Genomic DNA, 24,179 nt, shown 5'->3' on the forward strand with positions numbered 1-24,179 from the left:
GCTGTACATCTGAAACTAATACAACATTGTAAATCAACTATACTTCAACTTAAAAAAAAACCAACTCTGAAAGCCTTTGGTTGAAAAAGACCCTGAAGATCACCTTACCTCCACTATCCCACCTCCTTGTCATCTATGCACGGTGGGAACTCCAGGGAGCATGATTTAAAAATCGTGGAATTACATATATTGTTATTATTTCAATTCCTTTAAAAATATCTTTTATTATCAATAAAGATTTATTGCATTATTATTTGCCTTATATCTAAAAACGTACTGGTCCATTGGGTTCTCTGATGGAAGGTAGAAACTGTCGAGGGCTTAACTGCATAAGGAGACGCAGTCTCACCATCACAATAACCCTCAGAGACAGCTACTGGCTTTCTGACTTTCTTGCCTTCACTTCCTTTCCTTCCTTTTTTGTCTGTCTGTTTCTCTCTCTGTCTCTCTCCCTCCCCACTTCCCTCCTCTCTTCTTTCCTTCTTTTCTTTCTTCATTTTTTTTTGTTTGTTTCCTTTCTTTCTCTTTTAAAAATCAAGCCTTGTTCCGAAAACAATCTGAGCCCAGTTACAAAGATCTAACCAAACCTAAGAAGTAAACCAATAAAATCATGAGATCAGGGAGAAGGAGTAATTAGCTGAGGCGAAATAAGACGACAGCAAGCAAGGGCTTTCATATTTCAAACACACAGTTAGGGCTGAACGTTTTGCCAGAAGTACGCTGAAAATCTAGCTCTGAGTTCTCTAGACACTCAATGAAGAAAGGACATATCAGTTACATTATTCACTCTATTTACATAAGACAGACCACTTTTCTTAGGGCAGGAGAACTGAGGTCTGAGAGCAATATCTTCACCTAGGCCTGGAGAAGAGGACACTTGTGGGATGTAGTAAACGCAAGTTTTATGTTTCTTATAATGTTCCTCAAGGAAGGCTGATGGCATAGGTACATGTAGCCCCACTTTATAGAGCAGGAACCAGAAGCTCAGAGAAGATTCATCTTTCAGATCACACAGCCGGGTAGAGGAGCAGCAAGATTCCAGTTCTCAAGTCTTCTCTCCTCTCCCATGCTGTCTATTTATGCTGCTTTGCATTTCTGTTAGACACTCATTCCATCCACCCATTCATTCATTCATTCAGCAATTATTCATTAAGTATATAACATGCCTAGCCTATGGGAGATTAAAAAAACTATAATATGAAGTGTCTATCCAGGTGTTCTAGCTTAGGAAGCTTTCGCTTTCATGTGTTAAGAAATCAAGGCTTGGGACTTCCCTGGTGGTGCAGTGGTTAGGAATCCGCCTGCCAATGCAGGGGGACACGGGTTTGAGCCCTGGTCCGGGAAGATCCCACATACCATGGAGCAACTAAGCCCGTGCGCCACAACTACTGAGCCTGTGCTCTAGAGCCCGCGAGCCACAACTACTGAGCCCACGTGCCACAACTACTGAAGCCGGCGCACCTAGAGCCTGTGCTCCGCAACAAGAGAAGCCACCCCAATGAGAAACCCGCGCACCACAACGAAGAGTAGCCCCTGCTCACTGCAACTGGAGAACGCCCACGCGCAGCAACGAAGACCCAATGCAGCCAAAGATAAATAAATTTATAAAAAAAAGAAATCAAGGCTTCTGTTGTAAGAAATCAGTATATAACTTTGTATACTTTACTAAATTCTTGTGACTAATTTGGCTTGACTCTTCTTTATACCCTCTACCAATACGCCATGGATGCATTAAGAGAAGGCTCTCCCCCATCACATTTTAGCAAGGCCTTTGGTAAAGGCTTGCCTTTCTTATTTTGGAGGTGTCTTATTTCTGGGTTCACAGATGTTCACGAGATTATGAAACAAATTGATTCACTTACAAATATTTATGAAAGCCTACTACAAGCCAGGCACTGTTCTTCATTTCAGGTGGGGCGTGCCTGCACTGCCCTAGTTACCCTGAAAATATGAACCAATGTTAAAGGTCAAGAGAATGAATGGGATCTCTGAACCTAAACTTGGCCTATCCTTTGACGTGAGAGTTTTAGATTTGAGAGCACTGTGAGACACTGGTGAGAAATATATGTAAAGGCAGGGAATGAGACTGTATTTTAAGGATCAAGGGCAGGGCCAAGGAAGAAAGGAAAGAATTACAGTGTTGGGTAAGAAAGAAAATCTCAAGATCATGGTACAGTAAAAAAGCAGGGAAAATATTTTAGAATAAAAATTGCAGGGCCCATTCAAATAAAAGACCTAGGAAGGGAAAATAGGGTTATTTTAAAACCATGTGATTTTTAAACCATGGCAGGTAGGACAAGATGAAAAACCTTGAGCATCTGGTAAACCACATTTTTGTAAGAGATTTTTCATAAATGCGGAGGATCAACTGGGAGAAGCCAAATCGTGAGACAGCCTTCAAATTAAAAAAATCCAAAACCCTCCAGTGATTTAATAGCTAAAGGAAAAGAGAATAGATTGAATTAATTTAAGAGGTGAATTGGAGAAGAAGGCGTCACCAGCCTAAATCACTCTGATACCGTTTGTTGTTTGTTGCGCCCAAACATAAATAGATATGGAGAGAGAATCTCTTTTACCATCAGAGTGAGCTGTAAGTCCTGGAAACACAACCCAACTTTTAGAGACAGAGCAAGCTAAGAAATAATTTAGTACAACTCCATCATTTTATAAATAAAGAGATTTAAGGTCCAATGAGATGAAATGCTTTGTCTATGTACAAGTTCTCAAAGCACTGCCAGGCTAGAGTTTGTAAATGCAGAGCTGAAAGAGCAGGGCAGGAAAAGGATGGAGTGACCATTAATAGGGCCATTAAGATCCAGAACTGAGCACAGACTCTTTAATTAAACTGAATGTGCAAACGACAGCATTTTCACAAAGCAGAGAAGCAGGAAGAGGAGGTAACTGATGGAAAAACATGCAGATCAGACCATTTCTAAGAAGGACATGGCTGGGGTTAGAATCAAATATTAGGTACTTTACACAGTCTATTAATACGTTTACCTGAAAAAAACACCCATCTTAATTCACGCATGTTTGATGGTTTGGATTATAATATGACTAAGCTTCTTAAGAATTGACAAGGGCTTGTTTGCAAATTACTGGCACCATATTGGCAGCTGACTCTAGAGAGGTCACTGCAGTAATGGGATGGGCTGTGGCTTTTCGATGCTTCCATTTGGAGCATTAAAAGAAGTGGCTGAGGAAGGCATGTCCCTTTCAGGGCATGAATGAGCAGTTTCTTGGGCTCTGCTCTACTGCTCCTGCAGTAAGTGTGGCCCTTTTCAATGACTGCATCATCTAACTATGACTTGCCAAGAACCATCTTAAGGTTTTTTGCAAATCAGTGGTGAATTTTGGAACCCCATTTCTGAATCACTGCCCAAGTCAGAAATCTAAGAAGACACATCTCAAATCATTCATCTAAGTCACGTCTGGCTAGTTTCTCTGTAAGCACTTACATTTATTAAATCAATGATTATAAAATCCCAGGACATTTGGCCAAAGAAAAGTACCAGTTGTTCTTTTTTATAAGATTATTTTTAAAGTCATAAGAAAATCAAATAACCACCACCCCAAACTGCAAAAGCCACCAAACCTGTTCATTCCTTTAGGTCAGCCAGTTCTGAGTCTCTGTTTCAAGGAGGCTGGTATTTTCCAGATGGGTAGTGAAAGAGAATTTCTGAGAATGACTTCTTATAATAAAAGTACCTGACTCAAGTTCCCTTAAATCTGAATGTAGAAACAAGTTGTAGGAGTTTACTATAGAACACAGTGCTGTAGAATTTACAGAAGGAAATGCGTTCTTTAAAATAAATGTAAAAATGTAAGCTGAATTTTCTCTGAGTTTCCTAACGGATAATGAAAAGAAGTAGAAAGGTTGATAAAAGGTGACCTGGCAAAGTGAAATGGCTCCTGGGCTGGCATCATTTCTGAAAGGAGGTAATACTGTGTGGGTTGGTATTTTGATTCAACAGATCGACACCCACTTATATAACTGCCAGGATCAGAGCGGCATCTGTAACATGGCATCACATTGCCAAGGGATTCTTTTGAATGTGCCCTACTTTTCCTGCAACTTGACACAGTGGGGAAAGTAAAACTGGAAACTCAGGACCCAAATTCCCACCTTTACCTCATAAGTTCAGTATGTATCCAGGGGAAAATTGTACAACTTCCGAACACCTCACTGAGTAGTGAGTAACCCAAAACAACATGTCATCCAGAACATCATTAATCCCGTAATCTTTAGCGTTAGACTCTGATGATTAAAGAAGTGAAACATAAAATATTTAGGATTCCGAAGCAAAATAAAATCCCCATAAATTTTTTTAAAAGCTATCATACTACAGTTAGATAAGGAAGGAGTTTTGCTTTCACTTAATTCTGTCCGCTTTCTTTTACAAAGTAGAACACTGTGCAGGGGCGGGGTGGTGGTGGTGATAGCTTACTATGTATGCTGGGGATACAATTTCTCTGTGGATACAGATATTCCAAACTTTCACACAAGGGACGATTCTCCAAATGTATTTTAAAAGTGCCTTTGTTTTCAAGAACCGAATAATTATAAATGTCCTCAAATACAGATGGCCACTTAAGGGGGCTCTTATGAATTCTTTCGTCAAGTCAAAATCTCTTTTAGATCGTCTTTTCTCTCCCTGCAGATACACTGATTCTCCCAAGGCTGCTGCAGAGGGCAGAATTCTTCTCTCTGCAGTCTTGGAAGGCTATTCCCAGCACAGGCTCAGAGGCTTGCTGTATATCTCAGGGGATGAAAACACCCCCCCGGGGAAGCCAGCAGCCCTGATTACTCCAAACCTGATGAACCTGATGTTTCTCTCGGGGTCTCTGTGGTTTGATCACTCAGTTGAGGGGCTTCTGAAGCTGTATTAGCATGGCACACAGAGCCCTACTCTGTCCCCAACTAAGGAGTGTCCAGCTCCCCGCTTCCTCCCCCGGCACCCCCCTGATGTCTGTTTTCTACCAAGCTGTCCAACCCCACTAAGGATGGGACACAGAGCAAACCTCTTGCAAGCAAAAGGATTGCGCCAGGCTGGGGTTGGGGAGGCCCTCATCGTCTTGGCCTCTCTCTCCTTCCCAGTGATACTCCTGGCGTTCATGTCTAGAAGATCCACAGCTACCCTTCATTTCACATGCAGCCACAAGGACTTAAGATCCAGACTTCCCCTACTGACAGCTCAGGGGACCCCAAAGATTATTTGAAAATAATCTTTTCAAAAAGCTGAATATTATTATGGGCTAGTTGGTTATCCACTGTGACACCATTACCTCAATATCAGATGTCATTCATTCATTCACTCCACCTAGAAGTCTAAGTGCAAAGCACTGCCCTAGTTGCTGGGCTACAAGCAAGGGGGCCACGAAGACTGGGGCTTCATGACACCCACCGTTAAACATCAAGTTTCAAATGCAACACAGAGATTACAGCTCACTTACTGCGAAATGGTTAATAGAGTGAAGAGAGTTCTGAAGATCAAAAATGAACAAGTGGAAAGGCTAAACACAGGGCAGTGGTGGGAGGAGGGGCAGGGAAGAGATTAGATAAGAGTAGGAAATTAGCACAGAAGTTTATCAAAAAGTAAAATATCAAACAACTCAATCAGCCCATGCGATACAAGTAATCAGATCATTTATACACACAGACATCTCCAAGGAAATCAGAATCAAATAACGAGCAGGGGGCGGAAGAGAGAGCCTGGGGGTCGGGAGACCCAGGATGCTGCTTGTCTATGTAACATCAGACTCCACTTAGCCTCTCTGGGCCTCAGTTTCCTCATCTGTAAATTGAGAGATGAAGTCCCTTCCATGTTCAAAGTTCCAAAATTCTGTTCGCTAGCTGACAAGTGTATGTACAAGTTAGAGCCAGGGTAAGGTGTATTTCAAATGAGCCTAGAAATAGGGTCAGGGGCCATCAGGAGCTGTGACCATGGCCTGAAGCAGCTTCTGGGGAGATACCTCCTCGGAAGTGGACCCAGCATCTCCCAGCCCCACCTTGTTCCTGCTCTTACCTCAGCAGCAGGTAAAGCTCTGTCCTCATGCATTCTCCTCACTGACCAGGGCAGATGCCCACTGCTCAGCTGCTTGACTGCTCAGCACAGAGCAGGGAAGTTTCCAGAACGGCACGTGAGATCTGCTTTCTGGGATGTCACTGCGTACATCTTACGTCCCGCTGCTCCAGTTCACTCCTAGTTTCTAGGCAAGACTGCAAGCAAACTGCCCCAGAAAGAGAGCCATCTACTATTTTCTCAAAAATATCCAAATAAGGAAACCCTACAACCTCTCTGGTGTCTCATATCCCAACCCTGTAACCTAAATCTTTTCTGATACGATTAAAGCTCCCTCTCTTGGGCTATTCTCAGAGGGAATTACAGAAGCTGCTCAATTCACAAAAATTCTGTCACATGCCTTGTTGATAGCCACTGGGCCTTCAAAAAAATTCTTTTAACCTGCTTTGGGAGGCTCTTTTTCTCCAAATCTTTAATAGTTTCCTTTGCTATCTTCTGCATCTATGTCAAGTTCCTTAAATGATAACACAAGAAAAACAGAGTCACAGAATGTAGAGGTAAAGGCACCAGATTTTCTATCTGGCCACTCTCTTCCTGTCACAGAGGAGTGAAATAACACCCAGGTTAGAGGATGTGACCAATGTCACTGAGCTCATTGGGACTGCAGTCCAGGGCTCCTTATTTCTCCTCTTTCCTTTATAATAAGTTTTCAAACCTAAGAGGGAATGTTGTTCTTTAAATAAGACCTGCTCAACATATGGTAAAGTATAATTCCCCCGTGATTTCAAATATCTTATGAATATAATTTCATGTATGTTTCCTACACGTGAAGGAGAACTTAATCTAGGTATTGAGAAGGCAGCATCCAGGTCTGGGCTACAAAAAACACGTGCCCAATACGACACACATATCCTATTGGCACCTTCAGGGTTACAATGACCGAGGCAAGGTGAACGTCCTCTGTATTCATCCGTACATTCATTTTTGACTCTGCAGGAAGGACCTCTGATATGTCTTAGCAACCAAAAAGCAAACCACATTAAAATAATTCACGCTGAGGCACAATGTTCTTAAGACAAAGCACCAAATTCATAGATGAATATGAAAATGATACCCCTAGACTTCTGAGATCAGCAAGGTTTCAGACATTCTGTCCTCTGTTGGTTGGGTGGGGCTCTGTGAGTCCTTCCTCCTCTGAGCTCTGGTTCAGACCCCCATGTCTGTTCCAGCAGATTATGAGATCACAAACTATATGAGATCATCTCACAGCACTGTCTCCTGGCTGGCACGCAGTGTAAGTACGTAGGAAATCAGTTGTAGCCATGAACAAACAAACCTATAAACAAACGGTATACAGGGCTTCAGAAGTCTACTATTGAGAATGAATGTATGGACACCAGGGTGGGAGGGCGGGTAGGATGGATTGGGAGATTGGGACTGATGTATGTACACTACTATGTATGAAGTAGATGGCTGGTGAGGGCCTACTGTATAGCACAGGGGGGAAAAAAAAGAAGGTACAATCTGTTTGCAGGACATATATTAAGTTAACCTTAAAAATGCATTCCAATATACATTAGGTGCAGACAAATACTGTTTGATTCCACTTATACGAGGTACCTAGAATAGTCAAATTCATAGAGTCAGAAAGTACTTTGGTAGATGCCAAGGGCCAGGGGGTGGGGGGAATGGGGAGTTAGTGTTTAAAGGGGACAGAGCTTCAGCTTAGGAAGGTGAAAAATTCGGGAGATGGATGATGGTGAGAGTTGCACAACAATGTGAATGTACTTAGTGCCACTGTAGAGTTAGATACGGTTAAAATAGCATGTTTTATATTATATGACTTTTACCACAATAAAAAAAACATTAAAAAAAAGAAGTCTACTATCACCTTCTTTGAGGAGTTGAACAATAATATTCTTGTGTACATACTTATCATATCCCTCCCACTGAAAGATACAAACAACAGAACAAGGCAAGTGGATGCATCAAGTTTATATGAAACCACTTTGCAGGAAAAATGACTTTGCAAGTGTCCCTTGGCAGTCTTTGAATTAGGCTGGGGACGCCCCCCGGTCCCCACCCTCCAGCCACCAGAGGGTTCTGGCTGAGGTAACAAAACCTGGGGCTGGGCAGTTTCTGTAAACCCTGCTGGCCGCGACTGATGCTCAGGTCTCTCTACCTAAGTGTACAGTGTCTGACTTGGAGCTGAGTCCTGCTGGGAGGAAAGGGGCTGTGGTGTGGAGACAGAGCAGGACGGAAACGAGGGTAAAATCAGCTGAGATGCACAAACTCAATGTATCAGGAACGCACAGGAAAGAATTAGGAATGGGTGTTAGAGTTCACTTGAATGTAATTTGCATATCACTATCTGGATTATGAAATTCATCCTCTGGTAATTCTAAGTGTCCACCACTAAGCGGATTCATATATTTATTTGTACATTTCTTCTTTCACTAAACATCTGCCAAGTAAGTACCTACTATATGCTAGGTCGTGGGTTAGATGCTGGCGACGCAGACATAAGATGTGGTCCTGGCCTGTTTAGTAGGGGAGAGAGACACCAGTCACTAGAATACAGGGGGACTTTTTAGATCCACAGGAATGGGGAAAACAGCTCTCCCCTGGGGAGCCACGCGTGGTGCCCTGGGGAGAAGTGACATGTGACCTGGGTTTCCACAGATGAGGAGGAGACAGCTTAAAGATCAGTCAGTCTTTTCCTTATTCATGTAGAATGATGAACCCATATTCTCTCCACAGAAAGTTTATCTATGTTGGAGCCAGAGAAAACAATAGCTAAAGGACAAATGGAAGACGAACTAATGTTTACTGAGTGGTTACCCAATGCTAAGTGTTTTACATGCGTTATCACATTTCATTCCACCACAACTCTATGGAGCATTATGATGATTTCCTCTTTATAGATGAGGGAACTGAGATTTAAGTAACTGGCCCAGGGTTACATTGCTCTGAACTGGGGAAGCCTCAGACAATATGGCCCTGCCACGTGAGAAAACGGGAAAATGGGAGTCCTGAAAAGTGAAGTTGCTCCCCAAAGTCTGAAAGTGAGTCAGTGACTCGTCAGAAAAGAGGAGTAGAGCTTCTGGAATCTTAGTTTGGTGTAACCAAAGTGTGGGAAAAACACAAGTCAATGAACATTTAAACAACTTAAAGGTTAAAAAAAACCCTGAGATGCACAGTCCATGAAATGTACTTTACATCTTCGATATGTGGATGGAGAGAATAAGGGGAGGAGTTTCTTCCACTCGTTTTAAGAACAGCACAGGCTTAGTTTACAGCTTCACCTGTGCTAGAACACGACCCACTTTCTCCAGTCTAAGCAAGCGTGAAAAGGCATCATAGGCGTCTCACAAACCTCATTTGTACGTTAACGATCTTATCTTCCTTTATGAAATTAAGCTTGCTATATACATAAAAAAGAATGAACTAGGAAGCAACATGGTATGGTGAAAAGATGCTGGATTTTCTGATGCAACAGCTTCTGGCTGTGTGCTTGAGTACACGTTACTTAAAATTTCTGAGCCTCAGTTTCTTCATATGTGCAAAGGGGATATTAATAATGCAATCACAGTGCTCACTCCATAAGAGTTGTGTTAGAATGAAATTAGATAAAGTGTTTAAATTGTATACAACAGTGCTTGGCGAAGGAAGGAAGGAGAAAATAAAAAAGAACCAGAACTTTTACAAAATTATCTTGGGGAACAAACCCAGTTTCCACTATAAACTATGTGAAATATTATATAGAGCCACTGTCTAAAATTCACACTTAATTGTATGTATGTTACATGTGTGGGTGGGTGTAAATCTAGATTTCACACTTATGCTTTATCTTCAAATGATCTTAGCTTGGTTGCTCTGGCTCTTGTACCACATCTCTCCTCCAGAGTCCCTGAAGTCAGTTTCAAAAGCAATTGCGGAATTAGAAGATGATATTAACTAGAAGCCCACAGCATTGGTATTGGCTGTTCTCATGCTGAGTGGTCAAGGGGCTCTGGGCTTAGTCTTGCCTGAAATACTTATCGTGGAAAGTACCTTCCGACAGTTGAGGAAGTGTGGCCAGAGTGGGAAAATGTACAGCAATCTTAAGAAAAGCCTGCACATTCATTGTGAGACATGAAATGAATAAAGATCTTGGGTATCTGTGATGAAGACCATTGGGCTATGTGTCTCCTTGCTCTCAGGCATACCAATGCTTGGGGACTGAGTCTGCTGGCCTCTTCTCTGCCTCTATCTCTTACCCACTCTGGAATTCTCCAGGCATTTTCTCTGCTGTAGTCTGAGCTGATGGAAAAACACTAAGACAACATGCAGCTGACATCTGTATACTAGCAATGACAACAGAAGCTTCTATTTACTCTCAATAATGTGACCTCATTTTCTATGGGTTCCTTGGGGTAGTTCTTTTAGAATTTCTAAGGACAAGCTCATTCTCATAAAAAACAAAATGAGCAGTTACAGATAAACTGAGGCAGGAATTTGTATTCATTTGATGGACTAGATTTATCTACACTTTCTTGGAAGCCACAGTTTGGCTGGCAAATATTTACCAATACCAATTTACTAATGGGATATGCTATGACATTTCTTTTGACAAAATTGTAAATAACTGAATAGCCTAAACGCTTCATAACCCTTAAGAACGCTGTACCATAATATCCTCAAGCATTTATTTGTTTGGTATAGCAGCAGACCCATCAAAAGCAGAGTTGGGATCTCCGCCTGATGGAAAATTAGGAATAATCATTGAATATTCAATCGCAGAAAGGAATATTTAGACTTATTAGAAAGTAGCCAGTGGATCATGTGAGAAAATACAATGCAATGAAAACAGACATGGTTTACATGTTTAAGAAACTGTGAATATTAAAATGGAAAAGAGTTAAGGTGTGAATCTCGTCTCTGACTAGCTCTGTAACCTTGGACTTAACCCTCCCTGAACCTCAGTTCGATCACCTGTTCTAAGAAGATGACAACATCAACCTCATGCAGCTTTTGTGTGGAAATACAAGAGCAAATGTATGTCAAGAGCTTAGCACAATGCCTAGCAAATAGTGAGGGCTCAATAAGTCAGCAGCGATGGTGAGTACAGCAGAGTGAGATACACACACAGACTGATGAAATCGGGAAACGGGAGGGGAAATGGACCCAAGAGCAGACCCAGCGGATAGATAGTACTTTTCCCTATTTCAGAGATGAGGGAACTAACTGAGCGTCAGGAGGCTTAAGAGACTTGCTTGGGCTCCAAGATTAGTAAAAGGCTAGAAAAGGAATCCAAATTTGCCTCCAAATTTGCTCTTTTCTTTATACCCTACCTGTTTGTCTCATGCACAGAAACTGCAGACACTCAGACTCACAAGCTTTAAAAACCGACATTATATATGATATTTAATACATTTTATATTATATACATTATATTCAATCACCAGACAGCTTAAGAGTCCCAACCGTCTTACTCTGTGGTCACAGGAAAGAAACAGAGCATCAGGGATATTCTGATGAAAAATCTCAACTTGAAAGACAATGAGGGAAGGGAAAAAAATCTGAAAAAAGTCATCAAAGGTGCCCATGATATTCCATCTTTCCAAAGGGAAAAAAAATTTTAATGTTATAAAGCATTGGAAATGAAGGGAAAGTTCATTTACATCTTTGAGATGAAGAAAATGGGGCTCAATAATGCAAAACTGCATACACGTTCCTCATTTTTTCTTACTTTCCCTTTGCATCTATTACGTAGCTTTCTCCATAAGGAATGTATTTTCCACTCTTCTTTCTTAATCTGGCCCTCCTGGTGAAAGTAATGTGAGCCCATGACATCAAGGAGGTGCAAAGGATCCACATTTTAAAATGTGACACCTGAGGTTAACAAAGATGCAGTTCTAATTCTAAATTTTGCCTGAGGAACGGCGAAAAGGAAGAGGATGCAAATTTTATACAGATGCATTTGTGCGCCTCTTTACTTCATTCATTCAGATACACAGTTTGGATAAATATTGGAGATAACTACCAGACTGAGGAATCAAAATGCAGGGTATTATTTAATTGTAAAGTAATTAGTCCATTCATTCACTTCCCTCTAGAAAGTGCAACCAGAGAAAGAAGGAAAAGAAATTATCTTCGAGATTGCAATTCACATGCAACATTAATTTGCCGGCCAAATTTGGCATCTTGGCTTTTCTGCCTGTGGAGAATGTAATCTCTTTTCCGTTTTAGCTCAGCCAGTCAAGAGGATGTGTGTGTGTGTATGTGTGTGTGTGTGTGTGTGTGTGTGCGTGTGTGTGTGTGTGTGTGTGAGAAAGAGAGAGATAGAGAGGTGGGGGGAGAGAGGGAGAGGGAGACACACAGACAGACAGACAAAGAGATTGAGAGAGCATGCAAGTGTGTCCATCTGTCCGTGGAACTGGTGCTAAACTAAAACAAGAATCAATGCTGCAACCACAAAACTGTGGCTTTCTTTGCAAGTTCCTCAATTTAATATCTTAGCTTTTCCTTCCGCCAGAAAAAACAACTGACCATATTTGAGAAACAAGCCTCCTTATAACTTAAAGTGGGGCTGAGGCAGGCGTGGCTCTGAAGTCGAGCAAAACTTATTTTAACTCAGTAAGTGGGTCACTTTTTACCTCTATTCTTCAGCTCACAATTAAAACAATCTTTCATTCTTCCACAGTTTTTAGGACACCTATATTTGGTCATTACTATGTAATTATAGAGATGTGTGCTTGGGTATAAATACTAAATTGTTTAATTTATTCGTGTCTATCAATCACAACAGTTAGAAAATGGGAATGCCACTTGACTCAAGTATTCTAATCTTCTATGACTGAGAACTTTTCAAAGCTTTTGAGGGTAGATATCATGTTTTGTGACCTATGCACAGGTCTATAAGTTGGTAAAAAGCAAATAGTCAAGGGCAGAGGGGCTGAGTAAATACTGATGATGATGATGTTGACAAAGAATAGTCTTTAATAAAAGCCATTAACGATACAGATGCATTTATTTCGGATAAATTATTATTATCTGCGTGCAACTTCAAGGGTCTAGGTACAAATAAGCACCATGGCCTGCTGCCTGTTTATTCCAGGAGGTTTCCCCTGGAATTCAGTAGTTAATATAAAATTGATTCAATTGTAGAAAATTAAAGTAATAAAATACTTGAATGGATTAACTTGCCTTCAAACATGAAGATAACACCAATACCTACCTCACAGGATTGTTGTGATGACTCAATGCATTAATATGGTCAAAACACTTAGAAAAACACTCAATTCAAAATAGTAGTATAGAAGGCTAAGCTGTTATTATTAGGATGATGAATTGAAATTCTTTGTTCCCCATTTGCCGCTTACAGTATCTTACAAGATGGAGTGACTATGAAATTGCTGGGAAAACTGATGTAATGACTGAAATTGACAAACAAAACAATGGGAACAGTCAATAGCATAAGGAAGTTCAGTCAAGAGGCAACTGAGGAAAGCAACGGGGAATTGCCATCTGGGGAGCCCAGTGGTCACAGCAGCTGTAGGGAGATGCTTCTAGAAGATGAATATCTGATTGGGTGGTAACTTCTTATACTTCAAAATGAAAACAATGTGAAACATGAACTCTTTTGATTTAACAAGTGCATTGCCATCTGGCAAAATAGGGAAACTTGAAACTCTTGGAGTCTGCTGACACTGATTAGTTTTATATTTTGGTGGACTCTAATTCTAATTTTTATTTCTGCAGGGTTCATACGCAGATGGAATAGAATCATTTCATTTGATGATATCTGTGAGTTGTAAAACTAGCAAACAAAAAATATCCTAAGAAGACAATTAGATGAATCTAAATAATGTCACTTTGCTATAAAATCTATTAGTCATAAAGTCATCAGATTTTATAATTTTACTTTATAAAGTTTTGACTCTTCATAAATATAATCTTAGGAGAAATTTTCTTAGTTTTATTTTACCTAACTTGATTTTAGAATTCATTTGCCATCTCTCCCGTATATGCAGAGGAGCCTTCACTTTTTTGGTAACAAGGAGAAGTTGACGTGAGAATTTTCTGAGAAGGGTGCAAAGTGAATAAGTAAAAGTTAACGGTATCTGTTCCTGGGCTCTTGGTCATCCAATATGCTTATTATCAGGTACATAATTTTGGTAAGGGTAGCTAAGTTTTAGCTCAATTAATGTTATTTAAACTAAAATAATAAGATTAATTTTGCCTGCTGGCTATGGTCATTGGACAATTTCTTAAATTCCTTGAAGTCAATGTGCTTTGAGACTAAAATGAAGAATAGTGCTTTGACAAAAAGGAAGCATGTTAGAAAGCAAAATACTGTACTAGTGTTATATCTCCGTTCATAGCAGTCACTGGGGGAACTCAGTAAATATTAGGTTAACAAGTGAAATTAAAAAAAGACTTCTATGCATATCTAAGGAACTGAGAAAAAATTCAGTAAATATCATGAGCACCTACTACATGCCAGGAGAGACAGAGAAGGAGCTCAGGCTGTCAGCAAATTAAGGACTTGAAAGGAAAACAATATGATTACTTCTCTACTTACTCTAAACTCAAAGCATTAAGCAAACACACACAGAAGAATCAGTGGAGGCAAGAACCAGTAGGAAAGACCTGCAAAAGGACAGGTTTCTTGAAATAAGCCTTAAAAAATGACCAGAAGTTTCACAGATAAAGAAGAAAACACTTGGAAAGACAGTTGGAGCGAAAAGAAGTGAAAGAGCATGGAACTTTCTGGTGGTTTGTGGGCTTGGGCACTTGGCATGTGGGTAAGTGGAGGGGGGAGGGGGAGAGGTTGGAGGTGGCAGCTAGAGCAGACGGAAGTGACAAGAAATAAGGTTGGGAAAGTGGCTGAGGCAGGTTTGTGAAGGCACACAATTCTTGAGTAAAATTATGCATTACTTAAAAGAAAACACTTCATTCTATTATTATATGAAACCCACAATGATACCTCTTATTTATAAAAAAGTTTCTGGGTTTACTGCAAATTGTTGTCTTCTTTCTTTCTCTCTTCAAATCATGAATGCTAAGATCTCTTCAGTCAGCTTCAGAACAAAAAGCCTATAACGATGTACATCTGGGAAAAATATGCTGGTGGGGAAGATAGGCTCTGGAAGAGACAGATGCTTACAGAGAGGAAGAATGGAGCCTGAAATCCTGGCTACCTACCGCCCTTGCCCCTCACCCAGTGACCTTGGGCCGTGTCCTTCAACCATCTAAGCCCATTCCTCATCTCTAAAGGTAGTTGGGAGGATTAAATGAGGTCATGCATGAAGAGTGGCTTACATAGTAAGTACGTATCAATATTAAGTGTTATTACTACTTGTTCTGTCCTAATTTAAATAGATACATTTGAATGAGAAAGTTACTTGTTGGCCTCTCATTCCCCAAAGGGTTCAGAAAAAGAATTAGAAATGGCCTTAAAACACGGAAATTGTTTCCCAAATTACCGATTGTTTCAAGGCACAATTTATGAAGGAGACAAAATTTCAAATGTGACAAAAGAAAGCATCCCTGGGATAGCTAATGAAATGTCCCACCTCAGCAGTGCTTGTTCAAAGGGCAAGACCCAGAAGATTCTTCCCTGATGTTGCTGGGAGTGAACAAAAATGAAGAGAAATGGGTATTTTATAACACATCAGGTTGATGCTTTAACAATCTAAACTTGACTCCATTTTTATTTCCTCCCAATGTAAGGAAAATACTGACATACCTTTGCATCCTAATTCATTTTATTCTCATCAATATTTTTACTTAAAATAAGACATAGCATATTTCTAATCTGTTATTTTTAGGGGTCCAAGTCCTTCTCCCTCAACTCCACATTTTTGCTAGTTTAAAACTATTCAGGTGAGATGCGTCAAACAATATTGATGATCACATTTTACAAATTCAGAAATTCACATTTATAGGTAAGCAGTTAATTCCATTGAAATTTGCCTGTGTAGATGTTCTTTAAACCATTTTATTTACTAGAAACCAATTATGATAAATTACGTAAATTCAAAATCAAGACGTGTGGATAAATCACCTTTGTTTAACGACAGTTTTTTTTTTTTAAGTTGTCCTGAGAAGGTAATTTTAGAAAACAAGTTGCTATACTTGATTAAGAAAAATTGGGTTTTGATAAGTGTGCGGATAAATGAATCCATTTCCAGTCCGGGTGGCTTTTATGTTTATCATCTGTCAATGGTACTAAATATTGTTGAATAATGGTAATTAATAAAGGCTGATGCTACAAGTTTCAAAGTCTATGTTTCAATAAAGTTTCTGGCATAAATATCCCATATCAACTTTATAAGAATTTTGATTATAGACTGAAGCCTTTCTTCCATAACTTAATGGTCATTTGTATGATCATAAGGATATCAAATAGTTCAGACAATTCTACAAAACAGTACAATTAAGCAACACAAATTGCTTTTATTTTTAGAGAATAAATGGAGAAGAGGCAGCCTCTAATTCCATGTGGTTATTAAGCACACCCATTAAAAACCGTTGGTACCCAAAATCACTCAAATGACCAGTATCACACTCATTAACATACGACTCAAGATGTTAGTACATCCACTAAAGTACTGTAAAGGAGTTTTTTAGAAAAACAGAACCACAGGAGCTAAAGTTAAACTATCCCTATTAGGCCAATAAGCAGCACCATCTAAACGATCAATAACCACTTTCCTGAGAACATTTGAAAGTAGATCAAAACATAGTAAATAGCCTCCCTGAAATAAAGCAATAGAAATAAGTCAGAACACAGTTTGGTTTAAAAAGGAAACAAAAATCATAGTTTTTTGGTGGGGGGGTGATAACTGCAGATAACTGGAGAAGAAGCCACCCCAGAGAGCGGAGGGGAGGGTCCCACTCTGAGCGGCCACGAGATGTGGCTGGAGCTTCGCTGGGCAGTTAAACGGTGCCGCGGCTCATAGCGGACAAGGGCGACAGGTGCTCAGATCTCTAGCCCCCTGTGGGCAAAATCCACAATCCACAGAACCAGAGCCGCCCAACAAGCAAAACATCATAAGCATTTAGAAATGACAAAAAGACAAAGGAAATTTACCTGGTAGCAAAACTGTTCTCAGTGGTACTGGTATGTGACCAGAAACCCCCTTCTTTCTGATCTGCAGAACAACTTTGTCAACCCCGGGTGTGTGGTCACAAGGCAGGAAGTGACTAGAATGACAAATCATCAGCCAGGAAAGAAATAGATTTTGTCTTTATAAGGACATTTTTACTTAACGTGTCTTTTTTTTTTTTTTCTCATGTCCCCTCCCCTGCAAAAATCACCTGACAGGTCACACTGAAATTCAGAAGCCTCTTACCACTTCCTCTTTATAAGCATTTTTCTCTCTCCTTCCCTTTCTTTCCCCTCTAGCTGTCCTGTAGGCACTGGGCTACTTAAACCTGTTGATTTCAGATAAGGAGGCAAGGTCAGCCTGCTACCTTGACTTCTTGCTCTGCCCCTAATTGCCAACGCAATGCTCTGGTGCCTAGCTACTTACAGCAAAGATAAACAAATTATTCATTTTTAATGAAAGAGCCAAGGGAAGAGGTGGCAGTGTCCCTGAAACAAGCTAAAAGGGAGTTCCTTGGGAAAGCCCCACCCCAGGTGAAACCAAACCCCTCTCAAGAGTCCCTGAACAGTGATCTTATTGGTGCAAACAAAACAAAATGATCTCTTTAAGGGGAAGGGCCCGAAAGGGAAGGTCACCATATTATTTACTCATTCTTTTATTTATAGAGCACCTATGTACTAGGGATCTCTTTAACCCAATTAAAGATTTCAATTATTTAGACGCTTCCTACAAAGAGCACCAGCGGATCACTTAGGCAGCTGCTAGAGTCCAATGCTGCTAAATTCCTTCCTACAGACCACACTTATTTTTTGAATGCACGTTTTATAAAATTAGCAAGAGAATTAAAATATCTCAGTTCTATGCCCAAACCCCGAATGCTCGTCCTGAGGGCTAATTCTCATCTTCAAACGGAAGCGCTCAAGCGCTCACAGCCTAACAGAGGATGTGAAGGTTGGATAGTATCCTGAGTAATGTTGACCAAACATTACACATAGTCTGTCTCCGTGTTGCCCAGAGCCTGTGTGCAGCTCCAGCGGCCAGCCTGCTATTGAGGAATGAGAATCTGAGCCTATGCTCCAGCTCTGATGGTGAGTTGAAGGTGCCTGATTGTTCAATACACTTCTGTATTTGCGAGGGGCCTGGGACCCCACCAGTGGGTACTATGGTTGGGGGACTGCTCTTACACTCCTTTTGCTTCTTTGATTTCTCCTCTAGAAAGTTCCTGCTTCCAACCTCAAATATCAGACCAAGCTGTTCTGGTTTCTCTACTTCATTAGTCAGCGGTGTGGCAGTGTCTTGGTCAGGACCCTACAGGGGCCATCTTGGTGGAGAGGGTGGGCAGAAGAATAGGAATAGATGGTGGAGATTCAGTCCGTTCTAGAAGTGGTTCACCTCACAGAGAACTGTCAACTCTCTTGTGACTCCCCAGGGAAGACTGAGGGGGTGAACTGGACCACGTTTTCTCCATTGCATAATTACTCCCGAGTAATTCATTGCAGGAGGTGGGGTTCAAGAGGCACCTAAGTCCTTTCAGGACACCAGAGACACATCTATGCATCACTGCGACAGGGCTGATCACACTACAAAGCAGCCAAATGCCGGTGGTTTTCACTCTGGGGTGAATAATCATCAGTCAGGACTCTGCAGCAGCACAGATACTGTCTTGATGGTCTTAAGGATGAAAATATGCGAGATACTGTGGATCTCCCTAATTGCATCCCTGTGGTTTCAGGACGCAATGGAGGTGCGGCAGGAACACTTCATAAAGAAGAACAGAGACTCATTTCGTTTACCTGGGAGGAGAGCAGCAGCATGATGTCTACTGGTGCCTGGTCATTGGACATCTGAGGAATCTAAAACAAGAGCAAAATACACTTGTGCATGGGTTCAGTAGGTGTCTGAGTGCCTGTCTGGAGGCACTGGTGATTCAGAAATGAGTAAGACACAATCGCTGCTCTTAAGGAGCACATAGTCTGTAGAGGAGAAAAGCATGTAAGTAAATAAATGCCATCTGCTATAAAAAGGGGTGAAAAAGGCAGTGGAACATTGAGGCAGATGCAGATGTGAACAGAGCTGATGTTTGAAGAGGGTGAAACGTGCAGTTATGCCTAGCAGCTGATTCAAGTCAAAAAAAAAAAAAAGCTCGTCGGATTCCAGTCAACATCTAGATGCTAGGAGATGAAAGCCATTGAATTGTGCTGCTTGCAAACACCCACCTGAAGGAACCCTCCCCTCTAGCACCCGCTCAGCTGTGGTCCCCACCTCAGCCACCCACCACTGCCTCACCCACATCCTGGACCACTCCCTCCATCGTAATCTCTCTATCTGCCTCAAGTGGCACAAGGCTACCCGGCGGCGGCAGTCAATTGTTTAGGTCTTAGACCAACGCTTGTTTGGAGAGGAATACTTTATCACTGTCAGTGTTTAGAATTGCTTGTGCATCATGATAACAAACAGCAGACTGATTTTGGTTTTATTATTCTTACGTCCTCTATAGGTCATGCCCCCCTGATGGCCTACACCCAGAGAGGACCTCTCCCACTTCCTACCCCACCATCCACATGCCTCTACTGCCACCTCTGCCTTTTAACTGGCCTGTGCTTTGCCTTCCCTCTACCCCTACTGCCCTCCTTACTTTATCCCACCCTGGGCGGCTATGGAGCTCACAGCCTCAATCCCTAAAACTGCATCAGTTGCTACTTCCCGGCTACTGAATGTTGCTGAAGAAAGTCCCAGAAGCATAGACTTGAAATGCTATAAATTCAAACTGTTTGCCTTCAAATTACTTCTTAGAAATGCTTTTATTCAATTTCATTAATTCCTGAGAACAGGTATTCTCAACCTGGGGTCTATGGACCCCTAACACTTTATGCATGATTTTGTGTGTATGTGCTTTTTTCTGGGTCCATCATACTATTTATCATGGTATTAAAGAGATCACAGAACCCAAAAGTTAAGACGTTTATTTCAAACTCTCTCCTCTTGCCTCTGTCTCCCTCTCTACCAGCCTGCGTCCTTTCCTGGCCCAATATTCCTGCCCCTTGTTTATTGAGATGATCCAAGTCATCTGGTGTGAGCTTCCTTCTCTAGCCTCCTCAACTCTCACAAGACCCATCTTTTCAATGGGAATAATAATTGCCATTTTTCTCAGAGGGTTAATGTACAGATTAAATTAAATAATACTTGCAAATTACCTAAAATGATATCTGGCTCAATTTGTGTAGTAGTAGTAGCATTTGTAATACATATATAGGCAAAACCTATATGGAAAAAGTTATAAAATTCTATACATGGACATAAAATAATTGACCAAAAAATAGAAAAATATATGGATAGACATGGCCACTTTCTTGAAAATGCTGAATTTCCCCATTTTAGTCTATTAATTCAATTCATTTCCAATTAAAATGCCAACAGATTTTACGGCCCTTGAAATATTAAATCTAAAACATGTAAGGAAGAATAAATACATGAGAATAACCAAATACAGTTTTGAAATATATCAAGAAGGGTACTAGGAATTAAAGTATATTACAGAGCTATAGTAGAAATACTACAAAGAGTATGTACTGGTTAAGGGAATGGATCAAGAACAATTCCCTGTGTACGTGTGAACTTGGCATAAGGAAGCATTAAAATAAATGAGAACCAGTTCTTCAATAAATGGGACAACTTGTTTTCCTATGGAATATTAAAAAAATTAAAAGACCCATCTTTTCCTTCCCTTTCACTCTTAAAAGAGAAGGTGTTCTTCTATCTTCTCAAGGTCAATAGTTCCTCATTTTAATCTTAATCTTATATCTTCTACTTACTTAGATACCTTGCTCCATCAATTATCTCATGTTTTTCTAGCATCTTTAATGGCTTATACTATCCCCACTTCCCCTTCATGCACTGTGGGTTTTGTTCAAATGGGAAAATGCCTCTGCCTCACTCTACTGCCCATCCCCTCCCCCTGATATTTGATTGGCAGGGAATGAGAGTAATTAAGGAGAGCACAATCTCCGCCTTTGCAGAATGTCCACTGTATTCAAGGATGCAGACAAGTGACCTCACAGTGGTACTCAGAACCATGACAAAAGAAAAGCTGGGTGCCCATGAGAGCACACAGCATTAACCCAGACTTGGGGTCTGGGAGGCATGCAGGGGGATCATAGCAGAGTGATTAAGAGTAAAGATGCTGGGCCACTTGTCTGGTTATCAAATCTCATCTCTACTACTGTATTAGTTGTGTGACCTCGGGCAAATTATTTGATTTCACTGGCCTAAGTTCCTTCATCTAGAAAATGGGGATAAGAACAGTGTCTGTTTTCTACGCTGTTGTGAAGGTGAGGTCAACTGATACATGTAGAGAACTTGGAAGAGTGTGTGGCACATAGTAAATGCTATATGTGTTAACTAGTCTTTTAATATTTATACCAGGCTCTGGACTAGACTGTTCACATACATTATTTTATTTATTCTTCACAATAATCCTATGAATTAGGTATTATTTTTATTTTCTTCCTTCAATTTTTAAAAATTATAGTTTCCAATTCTACACTACTTCTCCACTATAGAATTATACACTGACATCCTTGCTGTGAGGTGGCTCAGGACCTCCCACTCAGGCAGCTGGAGCGTGGTTCTCCTCCTACCTGAGCTTATTTCATGCGACTTGCTTGAGCTTTGGAATGTTAGCAGACAGGACACAAACAGAGGTCTTGAATATGCCTACATGATTCAACTTGGTCTCCTGGACTTCTGAGTACATTTACCATGAGAAAATCACATCTTTGTTCAAAAGGAATGAGGAGATGCATGAAGCCAACCTGAAACCAACCCACAGCCCAGGCCAACTCCAGCTCACCCATGTTCTGAAGCAGAGCCATCCCAGCTGACGCAGGAATCTAGGTTCGTTGTTGTAAACAATTGAGATTCAGGGTTGTTTACGAGGCAGCCGTATCACAGAAACAGATGGCTTGCTATTTAAAACTGTACTCCTTGCCACGACCAGCTATTTAAAACTGTACTCCTACTCCTGTCGTTTCCAATCATCCTCACTCTGTTCTTCCACAGATTTAATACCTTCTAACATACATGTTAAAGATTAAGTTTACTGTCTCCTCCCAAAAATAAGCTCAACTTTGGGCAGGTCTTTGCTGGCTCTTGGAGCAGTACCAGTGCCCAGTTATGGAATGGCATGAATGAGTGAATGAATGTTTAGTGCAATTTTGCTTGACAGCAAAAATATGAAAATAACAGGAGAATGAATATATAAACTGTGGTTCAGTACAGTATCTAGAAGTTAAAATGAGTGAACTAGAACTAGATTGACTAAGTAAGACTAAACTTTGAAAATATAAAGTTGGTGTAAAGCAAAAGTTGCAGAATAATACTAGTATATTTGTATACATTTTAAAGAACTATTATAGTGTGATTTATGGATATGTCTGTACATGTGTGTGTTTATAATAAAAATATGTCTGAGAAATGATAAATACCAATTCAAGAACACAGTTACTCTGGCAAGTTAGGGAGGTAGTGGGAAGGTAGGCAGAAGAATTCAACTATGTCCACAGCAAAATATTGAGATTTGGAAAAAATAAGTGTTGGATACATGAGTGTTGATTATGATATTCTCTTTCATCATGTTTTAAATAATACTCATTTAAATTTAAAAATTAATTTCTTGATTAATAATATATGCACATGGCTCAAAATTCAAAAGATGCAATGAATTATTTCGTAAAAATATTATCTTCCAACTCTATCCTCTGGCAACCCATTTCCCCTTTATTTTTTTAATAACGGCTTTATTGAGATATGATTCACATACCATAAAATTCACCTTTTAAAAGTGAAATTTAGTGCTTTTAGTATACTGACAGAGTTGGGCAACCATCATACTATGTAATTCCAGAACATTTTCATCACCCCCCAAAAGAAAGCACCAGCAGTTACTCTCCATTTGACCCCCAACCTCCCAAACCCTCAGCCACTATTGCATTTTTTGTCCCTACAGATTTCTTGTTATGGACATATCATATGAATGGAACTGTACAATATGTGGTCTTTAGTGTCTAGCTTCTTTTACTTAGCAGAATGTTTTTAAGGCTCATTAATGTTGTAACATGTATGAGTACTTCATTCCTTCCTATGGGAGAATAATAGCCACTCTACAGATACACCACATTTTATTTATCCATTCATTAACTGATAAACATCTGAGTTGTTTCCACCATTTGGATATTACGAATAATGTTGCTATGGACATTTGTGCACACACTTTGTGTGGACACACATTTGAATTTTTTAATAAAGTAATACACGTGCATTGTTTTAGTGCATCGTTTTAGAAGTCAAACGTTACCTCCGGGTTTATAATGCAACACCAGTCTCCTGACACACTCCTTCTCTACCTCTGATTCCCATTCCCCAGAAACAATTATTTTCAACAGTTTAGCTATTTCTTCTGCTACTTCATATTTCTAGAGGCTATGCTTATACTATGTCTTGACTGTTCAGGTTCAATTTTTTTTTAACTTCTTACTTGGGAGGTGAAGATTTGACCCTCTCCCTTCCCCAGTGTGTACCATCCTCTAAAACAGGTTATAATACCTTTAAACCAACGTGCAGTTTTGACAATGACTATGTAAATATTCATAGCTGAGTTATGCAGAGCACAATGTTTATACTTCTTTTTTCGTATCTTGCTTTCTTCATTTGTTAGGTTTCTACGTGCATATTACTAATTCTGTACCAAACTCTCCAACAGAGCTAAAATGCAATTTGAAAAACCAGGAAATGAATCCATTCCTCTCTTTTCCTCCTGGAGAGGTCCTTCCCAGAGTCCTCCATCCTGCTGCCTGGTCCTGCTTTCCAGCTGCCATCTAGAAGCTTCCCTTCACCATCATCCTAGGAATCCCCTTCTCCCTGTGGGTTGGATCTTCTGTTTCTGGACCACAGACCTTCCACTTTCTTGGTCTACTTCCTTGTCTTAACAAGCATATCCTCCAGTAGATTCCTGAGAAAGACTGCATGGGACAGAAGCTTCTTGAGACATTTTATAGCTGAAAAC

General features: G+C 40.4%; 1 protein-coding gene across 6 annotated transcripts in view; it reads right to left on the reverse strand.

Annotated features, from left to right (window-relative positions):
* Positions 1–24,179, reverse strand: part of LCP1 (lymphocyte cytosolic protein 1) — an 81,471-nt gene that overhangs the window by 38,858 nt on the left and 18,434 nt on the right. The window contains exons 2-3 of one of the 6 annotated variants that reach the window (XM_082435388.1): positions 18,913–18,972; positions 17,104–17,216 (exon numbers count right to left, since the gene is read on the reverse strand). The exons of 1 other annotated variant lie outside the window; for it this stretch is intronic. The gene's annotated coding sequence lies outside the window, so the exon portion shown is untranslated. Of the gene's footprint in view, positions 1–3,595; positions 5,007–17,103; positions 18,882–18,912; positions 18,973–24,179 lie in introns of those variants that run through there. 4 more of the 6 variants (XM_082435389.1, XM_082435387.1, XM_082435392.1 and 1 more) reach the window with 4 other exon arrangements.

This window comes from Balaenoptera physalus, assembly GCF_965194825.1.
Source record: "Balaenoptera physalus genome assembly, chromosome: 18".
In the NCBI taxonomy this organism is placed as follows: domain Eukaryota; kingdom Metazoa; phylum Chordata; class Mammalia; order Artiodactyla; family Balaenopteridae; genus Balaenoptera; species Balaenoptera physalus.